Here is a 12,956-nt window from a genome sequence, read left to right as displayed (position 1 = left end):
TTAGTCTTGCCCATGCTTGTCTTACAGTCTCACCATTGTTGTGGTGCTCAAACATATCACCCAGGTTTGGCAGGTTGCCATGGTACCGACTTGGCCTGATAATGTGGCAATGCTGCTGTCTATTATGAATAACAATAATAATGAATTTACGAGCTTGTGATGATTGTGCAGGGTGTTTTATGTTCGTCCTCCAAAGTTATCTCCAAACAGTTCTTGAATATTTGAAGCCCATTGTGTGTCCTACATTGACTCGCTCCACATTTCACTTTCAGGCGTCAAGGAATCGTGCTCATAACTCCGACGCATCCATGCTCTTACGAGGCTGAAAAGGATTATGCATTCGGACAGTATATCAAATATAGATTCGACTAATGTTGCTGTCTTTATTATATTTCGTTCTCATAATTTATGATTACTTTATTTATGTTTTTACTTGTTTGCCCCAAGCCTGTTATTCTTCAATTTCTGGCCTATACATAATGGATGCTGTGTGAGTGAGTCAGGGTGGAGTTTTGGGGCTTGCGGGCATCGCAGCGAGATAGAGTCAGGGAAGGAAAAGGAGACGCGGAGCGCCGCGGACTGACCGAGAATCTGAGCCAAGCCTTGGCAACTAAGCAGAAAAGGGATTATTTGCCTCGGTGAAAAGGAGAAGAAATCTCGGTGGACGGTAGCGAAACCTCTGTTTGTGACCTTTGTCTGGCGCGGAACGATATGGGGATAAAAAACACATTTATGTTTTTGAAGTGCTTTACATCTAAATAGAGGGGTTTACCTGCAAGGTGCCATTCTGATCCTCACTTAACAAACGTGCCCTGTTCCGCCATGCAGTGTCACATCCATTATTTTTCTCTTGTTGCCAGGGGCGACCGCCCAAAGATAAATTAGGGGGTTTCTTGATAGGTGAAAGCATCTTCTATCTTTTTTAAATCATTCCTACAGGAATAAATTCATCATAGGAGACGACAGAAGCCCCAACAGACTTATTGACCAACACACACACACACACACACACACACACACACACACACTGCTCCCCTTATCGTCCATTCTGACCAATCCAAGAAACCACAAAATGATGTAGCAGTTGATCAGACAAGCGAGTTTGTGTTCAGAGATGACATCTTATTCAGTCCGCTATCAGCGCGGCAGGAAGACGCCTCCCCGTTTATAGTTCAGTGATCCCTCTGTGTTGGCACAATGCAGAGGGCTTTAGCCAAAGAAACGCAGGGTCATCTGGCAACAAGATGTTTTGGCCAATCTAATATATTCTGTTTACATCGCAATTGTTGTCACAGCGGATACATTTATAGCTGCCCCGATGACTCTCGAGAGCTTTTAAAATCCTGTTTCACAGTGTTAGAAACCACTGTGCAGTTCTCAAAGTCATGGATGTATCACTCAGACCAGACTTCCTGGATCATATTTCACCGTCTCACCAGCAGGTTACCTGAAATAACATGCCGACACAGTGCCTTGCTTCTTTTTTTTCTTTTCTTTAGGAAACGTGCTGTTTTGGTCTGAATGATTGGTTAAAGTATCCATGACTACATGCTCCTTTTAAATAGTCACCTTATCATTTGTTACAGTTTACTCTCAAAATCGCAACTTCTGAAAATACACTTTACCTCGTCGCTCATCTCATAATAAGCAGCAGCGAGGAGTCATCACGCATTGCTGACGTTGCCAGCAGGAGGCTGATAGTTTGGGAATGCCTCTTTCCTTGGAACCATTCCTCTTCCAGGTATTGATCCGGGGCAAGGCTAAAGCTGATAGCTGAGCTGCAACCAGTTGGGAGCTAACTCCCAGCGTTCCCGGTGCTGACGGGCCCAGAGCTGCATCATTATTACAGCTATGAGCATTGGCAGTCAGGCTGCACTCTCCCCTCTCTAACCCCCATGATAAACTACTGACGGGACTCTAGGCAGATAGGTTTTTTCAGCATACATCAGCTCCCAAAAAGCACATCAATTATTCAACCTCACAGTGGCCTATTGTAATTACTCCGCATTGAAAGGCTGCCAGCCAACACCACCATAAGTCAAGGAAATAAGCAACAAGATGCAAAAACTGCCCTCCTGCGGCACCTCCACTTGCAACCCGATTGGGTTGTCCTTGCAGCCAGCAGGATGCTAAGCCGCTGAGACAAAACCTATACCAAGGAAAAAGGACAGAAAAGTATGACAGCATGGATGCCACACGTGTCCAGCAGATGCAAACGCTGTTTCTCTTTTCCGGACATGATTTTTTAACGCAACCAAATCTCATCCGTGACTTGCTGGGCATTTTAACGCAACGCAATTGAGAGAGTCAGGTGAAAGTAAGCGATCAGAAGTCATCAACAGGCGGACGGACTTAATAGACCTGACGTGTACACGGAGAACGCAGACAGCTCGACAGAACCGGTGCGCAGGAATCAGAGTTCAGAATGCTGATCGATGTCTTCCTGTTTACATTTCACATGACCGTCTCCTCGCCTTCACTTTCACAAAGCCCCCACCGTAATCTCCACAGAATATAGATTGGTCGCTCATCAGTCTGCGCACGAGCTGTGGTCATACGAGATAGCAGACAGGGAGCGAGGAGTAAAGAGGGAGAGGGTGAGAGAGAGAGAGAGGGGTGGGGGAGAGAGAGTGACATCCCAGTCTCACCTCATAGCTTTATCGGAAGAAGAGAATGCTCAGTAGAGGGAGGGAAAGAAGGAGAAAGAGAGAAAGAAAGGTGACTTACTTCTGAGCGAGGGTGACGGCAGACAAAGAGTGGGAGCTCCTGTGCGTCTTTTGTGAGCCTGATTGAGATGTAACAGCCTCCACTGACACGGATGGAGAGAGGAGGGGGGGGGAGGAGAGGCGAGAATGGAGGAGATGAAGAGGGAGACTGGAGGCTTGACTCAGAGTGCTGGCTTTGCTTTGTAGTTTACACTGTGGAAGTGTGTGTGTGTGTGTGTCTGTGTGTGTGTGTGTGTTTGTAAGTATTCCGAGAGATTCCTTGGACACTTAACCAACTTGCTCCTGAGCGCCCTTGTTCAGTCAGCCCGGTGCTTGCATTTCTACCACGTGTGTGTGTGTGTGTGTGTGTGTGTGTGTGTGTGTGTGTGTGTGTGTGTGTGTGTGTGTGTGTGTGTGTGTGTGTGTGTGTGTGTGCCAGCCTTTCAGAGTTGCCATATCACACAGCTGGAGTGTTTAGCACCACTCAGATAATGGCATGTTCTGTTGGCTCCCCCCCCCACCCCCCCTCCCTCTCCCTAAATACTGATTCATAGGCAAATAATGAAAGCATCTCTGCCCAGAGAAAGGCAGGGAGTTTCAGTGTTTTGAAGAGATAAGGAATTTGGGCTCCATTCACAGCAGAAAAACAGACTGAGACAAATTGATCCCCTCATTCTCTCGGTCAGTTGTTTGTAAGTGAGAATAATGCTGAGAGCTGTCAGTTCAGTGTGTGAAGATACTCAGTGATATACAAACATTGTTATTACAGATAATTGATGGTGGGGTTGTTATTTTTTCTCTTTTCTTATTCCGCGATTCAAATTGAGCATCCAGCCCTCCGAGATGCACATAGAAATCTTTAGAGGAGGGGAGGCTGTGTTTTTTTGCTGCATGCAATTAGCCTGTTGTGGGGTTATTGTTGTAGAGAATGTGAGGAAGCCGTGGAAATCGGGGGAGAATAATGATGGCAGGTGTGGAATTAGCGTTGTCTCGTTACTGCACCGCAGATGTGGAAGCTCTCTCGGAACGATCTCCTCTCAAGTTTTGGAGCAAATTTCCACATCTCCAATGACAGAAACTTTTCAAACAAAGATGTCAGCTGTGACTGCTGCTTGGCATGAACACCGATGTAATGAATATTAAGCGAGCACGGGTGGATTTTGCCGACTGGCTGGATACTAGCTTCTTGTTCTCCTGCGAGGTCCGTGACAGACTGTCAGAATCACCTTGTTTTTTAAAAGCTCCTGGAGAAAAAAAAAAAAAAAAACTGCTGACTGTTACCTTGCATGTCAATGCCTTAAATGAGCCTCTCTCCTCCCTCCCATTTTCCACCGAGCTTCTTTGTACGTAACACCATCCTGCCACACCCACAGCAACCCAGTTTCATAGAAGCAGGAGGCGTCTGATAGCTCTGACAATGCTGTCCTTCCCCTTTTCCTCTTTTACAAACTCTTCGTCTCTGGGCTGCGGTCCACTAAAGCATGGACGCTGCCCTGTAACAAGACCAATACTTCCCCTTGGGGCTTTGGGATTTATTGCCTGTAGCATTTATGGAGTGGTCCCAGTTGGAGATGAAAGCACACACACAAACACACACACACACACATGCAAAGGAAAAGGGGGTTAGAAATGCTAATTCAGACACACAGACGGGGGGTATAAATCCAGTCCTCATTGTGAATTCAGCACGTTGGCTGTATTGTGCAGCGGTGAGCCCCTTTATTCAATTGAGCTGCCATCCATCCTGGCTATGGCACTGAGCAGGCACGTACGGGGAGCTCCCACAGGAACCTTAGACTCACTCAAACACACAAGGACTGTTTGTGTACACATCAACAGACACCGTGGAGATACAAAGACCTATTAGAACCGTAATGGCCTGATGCAACTCTCTGTAGGGTCATTATTATCAGCTGAGGAATTCCAAAATATCTCTTTTACGAGGCTGGGTGTCTGTGTGCATGACTTAGTGTCTCTCTGAAGATACCTGTCTGTGAGTGTGTATGATCATGAGCATGTGCCTCTGTGAGTTTATGCTCACTGGCATATGGGGCGCTGTGTTATTAAACCGCTCTGAATTTCAGGGGAGAGCAAAACAAAAAGTGTGTTACTGTATGCGTGCGCAGCGATGTGCAATGAGCCCTGGAGAAAGTATTCAGAGTAAGTAAAGAGCACCGTAATAGCCCGGTGACCTTTACAGTACGTTCTTCTTGGGAGGGCAGTCTCTGGAAAGGATAAGTGGTTAATGTGGAGCGAGTGAAAGGAAGTGAAGAAGAAGTAAAAACTGCATTACAAGTGAACTCGCTGTATTCAAAGGGACACGGTGCTCCAGTGATTCCTGTGCTGTCACTGTAAAGTTTAAATGTCAGAATCTGTGCAGCAAAGCCTAACTTTTAGTTCATGATATGGGTCAAGTTCCAAAAACATATTTCCCATAATGCAACCATTTTTTTTTGTTTTTGTATTGGCTGTAGTCTCCTAGTGATGGGGATCAGGGAGCTCATTTTCTGTAACCAGTGTAACGTTAGCATGAAAACACGGTGGAATTAGCAAGATAACTAGCCAGTCGCTTAAAGGTCGGGTAGGTCATGTGGAAAAACCACATGACCACTTTGAACGCATCACCAAACCGAAAAGTTCCGCTTCATTCGTTCAGACCTCTGTTCAAAGCCGCTCCCCCAGAACGAGTGCTCGAGATCGGCAATCAGGAAGTAAACATTGACAGACAGGCAGGCCATCCAATTATTTTCTCCAGCCCGACTTTGTTGATTGGACGGGGTTTGTACAGTCCTGCCACGGCTACAGATGACATTTTTAAAAATGTTTTATGTCAGAGCCTTTAATGTATTCATTGCTATCGGTTTGTTACACGGATTTTAAGTAATAAAACGTAAAAAAAAGTGTTTCTGAATAGAATCACCTACTCTGGCTTTAATGAGAAAGATTTAACATTTTAATGCTTCTTCTTGTCATAGCGTGGGAAAGCACAATGCTATCACCACCAGATAGTGTCATTAACACTCATTCACAGATTTTGTAACATGCTGATAGCTTGATTTCCACGAAATCTGCAAAATGTAAATCATCGTGTAAAGTTCCTAAAATAGCTATTATTAATATTATTATTAGTCGCTTATTTTTAACAGGGCTAGAGTGAATCTATCAGCGTAGCTGCTTTTTACCACAGGCCACCACCACCACTGCAGTTTAAAATATATTGTTGGATCTTAGCGGTTGCGTGTGCAGCAGCAGCCAAGAGGAAGCTGGCACTGGTCGAATCCCTATTAAGCCTGTGAGAGAGATGGCACATCAACAGCATATCCCCTCTCATCTGCCGGCTGATGGATGGTGAGAACTATAATTGTGATGATTGGTGTGAGGAGCGCACGAGTCTAGAGAGCAGATGAGAGGTGTTTAGCCTGCAAAGGTAGGCTGTGGCAGAGTCGCAGCCAGGTGAGCTATGGTCTCTGGCCTCTGTTATTATCAAGCTGAGTTATAGGCCTCCACCTCCCCCACCAATCTGCACACATTACAGAGCCAAACCACGCCATGCAATCTTTCCTTATGCTCTACCTCTAGGTTCCACCCATGCCGAGTCTCTCTCACTCTCTTTCGGCCTCTTTAGTTGATTTATTCACCCACTCTCCATTTATAGAAAGACATTTAATGTGTGTGTGTGTGTGTGTGTGTGTGTGTGTGTGTGTGTGTGTGACTCAAAGGGAAAAGCTGAGATCCTAGTGGCTAACCATCCTCCCATGGTCTTTATTTTATTTGTGACTCCTGTACTTTTACTGCTGCTTTTCAAAAGTTGAGTTTGAACCGAGGTCAAGAATTTAATTACTGGCAATGAATGCTTGCATATCGACCAAGTACAATAAAACATCTTCAATCTTGAGTCTTGGTCCTCAGTCATATTTAATCTAATACCCGGTCATTAACAATCTCTATGTTGACTTTTCCAGCTCTAAACTAATACCTTAATATGCAACTTTCCAAATGTAAAATGAACCATCTCTGATCTATTCGATAAACACATTTTCCCACAAGAACAAACAAACGTACCTCTTTCTAACCCTCAAACAGTCTTCAGTTACCCTCACCCCCACCATCTTTGTTGGCAATGTGACCATTTCCCCGTTAGTGGCGCAGTGTTTTGGAAAGGTTTAGTAGATCTAAAAAAAACAAAAAAACACTGCAAACTTCTTCATTAAGACAAAATTAGATCAGCCGTTTGGGACAAACAGGACACCATTTCTCCCAAATAAGAAACCCTGACAGGATAAAGCACTGAAGCCATTACCATCTAACAGATTTACCATATGTGAGTGGCGGAGAGGCGTCATTGCTCATATGACATTCATTGTGTTGCTGCCTGCTGGTGCAGAATGCTGACATGCAATGACTGGCAAAAGTCAGCGGGAGCCCTGCTGCCTCTCACCCTCACCTCCTGCTGGGGAGGCCTGTGTGTGCACCCTGGAGGGGAGGGGTAAGGGGGAGGTGGGGGAGGAGACAGACGGAGAGGGAGAGAGAGAGATAGAGGGAGAATCAAGTTAGAGTGAATGAAACATCAGGCCATATCCATCTTCTCCATCTCCTTATGAATATGTAAACCAGACAGGTCAATAGGCATCAATGCCTCTCCTCCCCCCCGGAATTAAAGGCAAGAGGAGGAGAGAAAGGAGCGCTCCCCTCTGATGCTTTCAACCAATAAAGCTGGATCTCTCTGTGGCACGTTAGAGCTAGCTTCTGTGTGGGTGTGTGCGCTTCAATGTATGCGTCCGTGTTATAAATGGGAGAGCCTGGCGCTCGTTTATTAAAACACAATTGTTGCCAGAAAATTGCCTTTTCCATAACCCGCCTCTCTTTACGGTTGTGACACATTATGGAAATTCAGAGGATTAAAAAAAATGTCCTTTCGGGAGGATGTGCGGTTTGAGGGGTTTTTGCTAGTTTTTGTCTTCCCCTCAGATGTGGAGGGATGACTTGAAAGACTTAATATCAGGATGCTTCTGCCAAAACCACTCCCTTCCCCGTTGCTTTGCGCCTGCCTCCCCCTTCTCTCTCGCGCTGCCCTTGGCTGCTTGTGTCTTTGAGTGAAACACTGGCAAAGCATCAGTGACAGAGCGTACCTCACCACAAGTCCGTTTGATGGTCCAAGACGAGAAGGAAGCATTTGGTTTCAATTATTCTCATTTTGTGACGGACACGCACAGAATCCCAGTGGGCCGGAATAAAAGGAGAGGTCAAGTCAGGACCGTTGTCCGTCCTCCAGCGTCTCCTTATCAACGTCCCTGCCACATCGTCTCTCGGGGTCTGGTCGTGGTTTTCAGACGTCCCTGTCAGATCTGACAGTCAGCTTAAAACTCTATACTACACTATGGATCAGTGTTCCTTGCTTGGGAATGTCCTGTGTATATGCTTGACTCTTATTATAGCACAAGGTAATCAATATATTCTTTCTTGGGTGATTTTAAATACCAGATACAAAATGAGATAGAACAGGAATACATCTACATCCAAATACTATAAAACATAATGAATTGGTTACTGCTTTCAGTGAATATCAGCCTGGGGGATTTAAATCACCCGATAATGTTTAAACATTTTGTGCACACAGCAATCAAATGACATATTTTGGAACTAGAAGACTACAATAAAAGAAAGACAAATGTTACTTAACTGTGTCCCTTATTACCTATCAATATATTCACCTAACGTTTCTAAAACATCAGAGAATGTTCGCAATTATATAATTATATATTTACTTCTTTCTTACAAAGTGGGCATCTATAATAAATGTCATCATAGTTCTCATTTTTATTATCTACGTCATTTTTAATACTTGTCATTCGCATTGTTGTACCTCAATATTATTTACAGTGCACGGAATTATTTAATATTCTATTTAGATATTACATCTCCTCCCTATGATTTGTTGTTGTGTCATACCTCATCTAGCTAATGGAAACGATGGTGGGACCTTTGAGCCTTTCAACGCGCCCGTACAAGCTCACAGCCCCTTAGTAATAATAACGGGGGGATCAGTAGCTCCCCGCGTCATAGTTAGCTTCATATAAACCGCATCAGAATCAGGCCTGTGAAGTCTGCCATCCCCTTCTCTGTCCCGTGGAGGTCAAAAAACACATTTCATTATTTCCCTCTCATCCCTTAATCCTCTCCTACCTGATGTAAGCACTGAGCTGAGGAGTGAGCACACGCACCGATGGTCAACAAGAGTTTTTGGGCTATAAATGCTCCACGGTGAGGGAGTGTTTGGGTGTGTACGACTCCTTGTGGTGGGAGGGAGGGAGTTTCGGGTGGGGGAAAATGCAGACACGGGGGGGCAGATGTGTGGAGAAAAAAAAGAGAGAGAGCGTGCAAACATGAATTTTGGCAACATTGTCATCATAATCCCTTGTCGGGGGAACCGAGTCCAGGTTTACACGAGGATTATGGCTCAAGACCAATTATTACCTGAGAGGGCCGAAGGAGAAGCGCAATGTCAGAGCTCGCATCAGCAAACCCAAACGTGATGTGACAAGCACGCGGCGACGTTATAGCTATAGCGGGTCAGCATATGGTCAAAATGGTGGTGAGCAAGCAGTGTGTCAGGTAGCGTTAGCTGAGGCTCGCCGCCTTAATGCGTAATAGGCAGCTCCATCACACCCGTCAACGCCTCCGACGGCTGCCAGTCATAATCAAGCCGCCGTCCTCCATGCATGATTGTGTTTATCTTTGCGTGTGTGTCGCTGACAGAGGTCGTGCATAACGCGCACACAACAGGTGACCTTTGTGTCCCTTGCTGACAGCGTTATTCCCGTGCTGCTGTTTGGGTCGGACACCTCATGAGGCGCAAATTGGATTGTGAGGAATTTTCATGGAGCCACAGTTTGGTAGAGAATAGGAGTGGATGTCAGTGGGAGGGGAGCCTCTTTTAAATTCCAGTGTTCTGGCTGCCTCGACTCAAGGGTAATGTATGCGGCATCATGGCCAGGCTGGACACATGCAGAGAGAGGGGTCATCTCTACGGCAGCATATCCAACAGCACATTAGGGCTGTTCTCTGTCAGACGGAGACGCCGTTATTCGCTAAGTGCATTCATCCTTTGTCCCCTACGTCTCACATCCGAGCAATCAGTTTAATCACAACTAATCAAGCAATCAAGACATTGCACGTATTAATTAGGTAATTACATATTTTAAAAATCCGAAAGAAATCCGCACAAAACCAGAATTCCCCGGTGTATTCTTGTCACCGGCTCTGCCTCCGTTTGTGGATAAGTGAAAAGGATTCACAATGTAAATAAACGAATCCGCTAATCTGTGTGTATCAAAACACACTTTCTGGAGCTGTGTCATTGACAATAAACCACATGGGGCAATTTATGGTGATTCCTAGTGTATATCTATAGTTCACTGCAGGGATGATGTGTTTTTGTAGGTCAATGGGATTTTTCCATTGGATTATGGATTATTGCAGAAAATGTGGCAAACACAAGTTAGGCAATACACTAACTACACCACAGTGAGGACGGACTAGTCAGACATTCAGTCACTTGTTAGCAATTCTATTCCAGAGAGTAGTATTGTACAGCACTAAATGTTAAAATCAGCATCTAACAACATCAGAGGAACCGGAAGTGCAAAACTCTTCCAGTCCTGACACCTGTAGTTATGGAAACACATCCACAAAACTCCCCCCAAAACAGCAAGTCTTCCTGTGACATCACAGTGCATTTGGCCCTCATTCATCCACCTACTCTTCTTATAGATAATAAGACATCTACGATCAGTATGCTAGTTTTTAATATGATTGTAATTTGAGTAATCCACGTAGATGTGTCCACGCTGTGGCTCGCTGTAGACCTATAAGGTTGGCGCTCGGCAATTGAGACACTCTCTTAAGGTTATAATGTGAACAAACACACATTAGTTCCAATTGTTTACCGGTGCTATAGATCCAGGGCAGTAAGGCTTGACTAATTGCTGCTGTGTGGAAACAGGCAGTCAGATAGTCCAGCTCTTGCGATGAGCCCTGCGTAGCTGCGAGAGGCCGGAGGCAGAGACTGTAATGATTATGGAATTACCGTGGCAGAGATTGTGATGGCTATCCTAATGATTTCATGTTACTGTAATTAGCATTACGAGTGGGCTCGGTGGAGAGCCGGGCGAGGCGGTGGGGAAGCTGCGGGAGGAGAAGCGAGTCGGAGAAACAGACAAAGACGGCGAGGAAGGAGAGGCGGTAAATTAGTCAGAGAGGGAGATGGAGAGCAAAGGAGAGGAGAGATGGAAAAAAGTGAGGGGGGTGGGGGGGGCAAAGACAAAAAAGGATGGGAAGTGTAGGAGGATGTTCATTAACTAAATGAGGATGAATTGTTCGCATGACTGTGGGCTGGTGAGGGTTCCTTTGCTTCAATTTCAGAAATGCTCGTCTCACACAGAGAAAGCGAGTCAACCCCCTCACAGACTGTCAGCTCCGTATCTCCTAGATGAACATCGACTCATCAACATTCTTCTCTCTCCAGCAAACGCGCTCGCCATGAATGTTGCATCCTGACCGACGCTATCTTTGAAAATTGCATGAAGATTGACGGCTAATCACTGATGATCCGACGTCGAGGGGAAACCGTTGTACAAGCAGTCCTGTGGCCATTCTGTGTTGGTATGTTTTTTTTATTGCTGCGAGTGGCCGAACCACAGGATCAACTGACAAAAATCTCTTCCAAACAGGCAAAGTCAATGATACTATAGATGTAGACTATAGAAATGAAGGGGAAAGGGATAGACTAAAAAAAAGCGGATGACGACAGCTCCCTTGACAATGTGACTCACAGAATTAATCATTATGTTGTACATGGAATATTTATGAGGGTGAAATTATTTCAGGTCTTTTAATGAGCTATGGGCAGAAATTGAAAGTGATGAGTTATCTTCTATTGTCGCACAGGAGCCTGTGTGTGTGTGTGTGTGTTTGCATCCATATTTGTATGCAACCACGCATTTTTGTATTCCCGTTCTAATTAGCACCTTATTGTGCTGCCAAAGCTGTGATAATATTAGAGAATCCTTCCACCTTTGCTGCTAGTGACATCATTTCCACTGTGAAGCATCGACTTAAGGTGGACAGACACGTAGTTTAGCTTTTTTTGTTCGGTCCGGAAGGAAAAAAAAGTTTCTTGGAAACATAATTGAGGGTGCAGTTTAGTTTATTAGTCATTTTTGAGGAGACAGGGTTGGCGTGTGCGTATTTAAATGTTTTCATTAATGCAACAGTAGGCCCAGTAGGTTTCCTCTAGCTCTAGTTTTTCTCTTTGAAATGTTCAACACCCTAATTCCTGTTGAGTCACATAAAGCATTTGTCAGATCTTCTCTCCGTGTTTAGGATTAAACTAATCCCACCGTTATGAAAATTAGAAGTTTGAATCTTCCTGAAACAAGTTTTTGCCTCTTTATTGTCATGTCAGACTGCCTTCGAAAAAAAAAAAAAACCACAGCCGCTCCCTCTTTTCCCTCCACACCAGCGGTGAGTGAAGGGACGGTTTATTCACTTAATGAAAGAGAGAAGGATATTTGCGAGAGAGAGAGAGAGAGACAGAGAGAGAGAGAGAGAGAGAGAGAGAGATAGAGAGAGAGAGGCAGCCAGTTAATCCTCTGTCTGTGTAACTACTGCTCTGGAGACCTCTATATGTCAGTTAGCATTATACTGTAAATACCTTCTCATAAGGAAGAGAACTGAACTGCGGACACTTGTGAAAATTCGGCAGCTATAATAATGACCTCCATTAACGCTGTGCTAATTTGGCGCTTATCATTTCCGCCGCCGCGGATGAGGTTGTTATTGTCAGGTTTAATCCACAAACTCCTGAGCCAAACTCCACAGAAGTGCGCTTAAAGACGCCACTTGTAGAGGATTTTATTTGTTAAAACATTTTTGAAAACACCACGCGCTAATTACTAAGTGACATGTCACGAGTCAGCTGCAGGTTTGGGTAACTCGTTCATTACAGGGTTTTCTTTCTCCTACCCCCCCAGTATTAATCGGCTCCCACAGTCGCTGAGCTTCCAGTGTTCTCCCGCTCGTCCTGATGTTCACTTTCTCGCCTACAGCTCCATCTATTTCCATAAGTAATTGGCAATTTGAATTTGTTTTGTTTTGTGTTCACATTTAATCATAACTTTAATTGTTTTGCCATGTTTCCTTCCAGTGTTGACCAAGAGATTTACCCAGCAAAGGCCGTCAGAAAAAAAAAAT

This window comes from Eutrigla gurnardus (genome assembly GCF_963514095.1).
Source record: "Eutrigla gurnardus genome assembly, chromosome: 1".
Taxonomy (NCBI): Eukaryota; Metazoa; Chordata; class Actinopteri; order Perciformes; family Triglidae; genus Eutrigla; species Eutrigla gurnardus.
Note: the sequence above shows the minus strand (reverse complement) of the source record.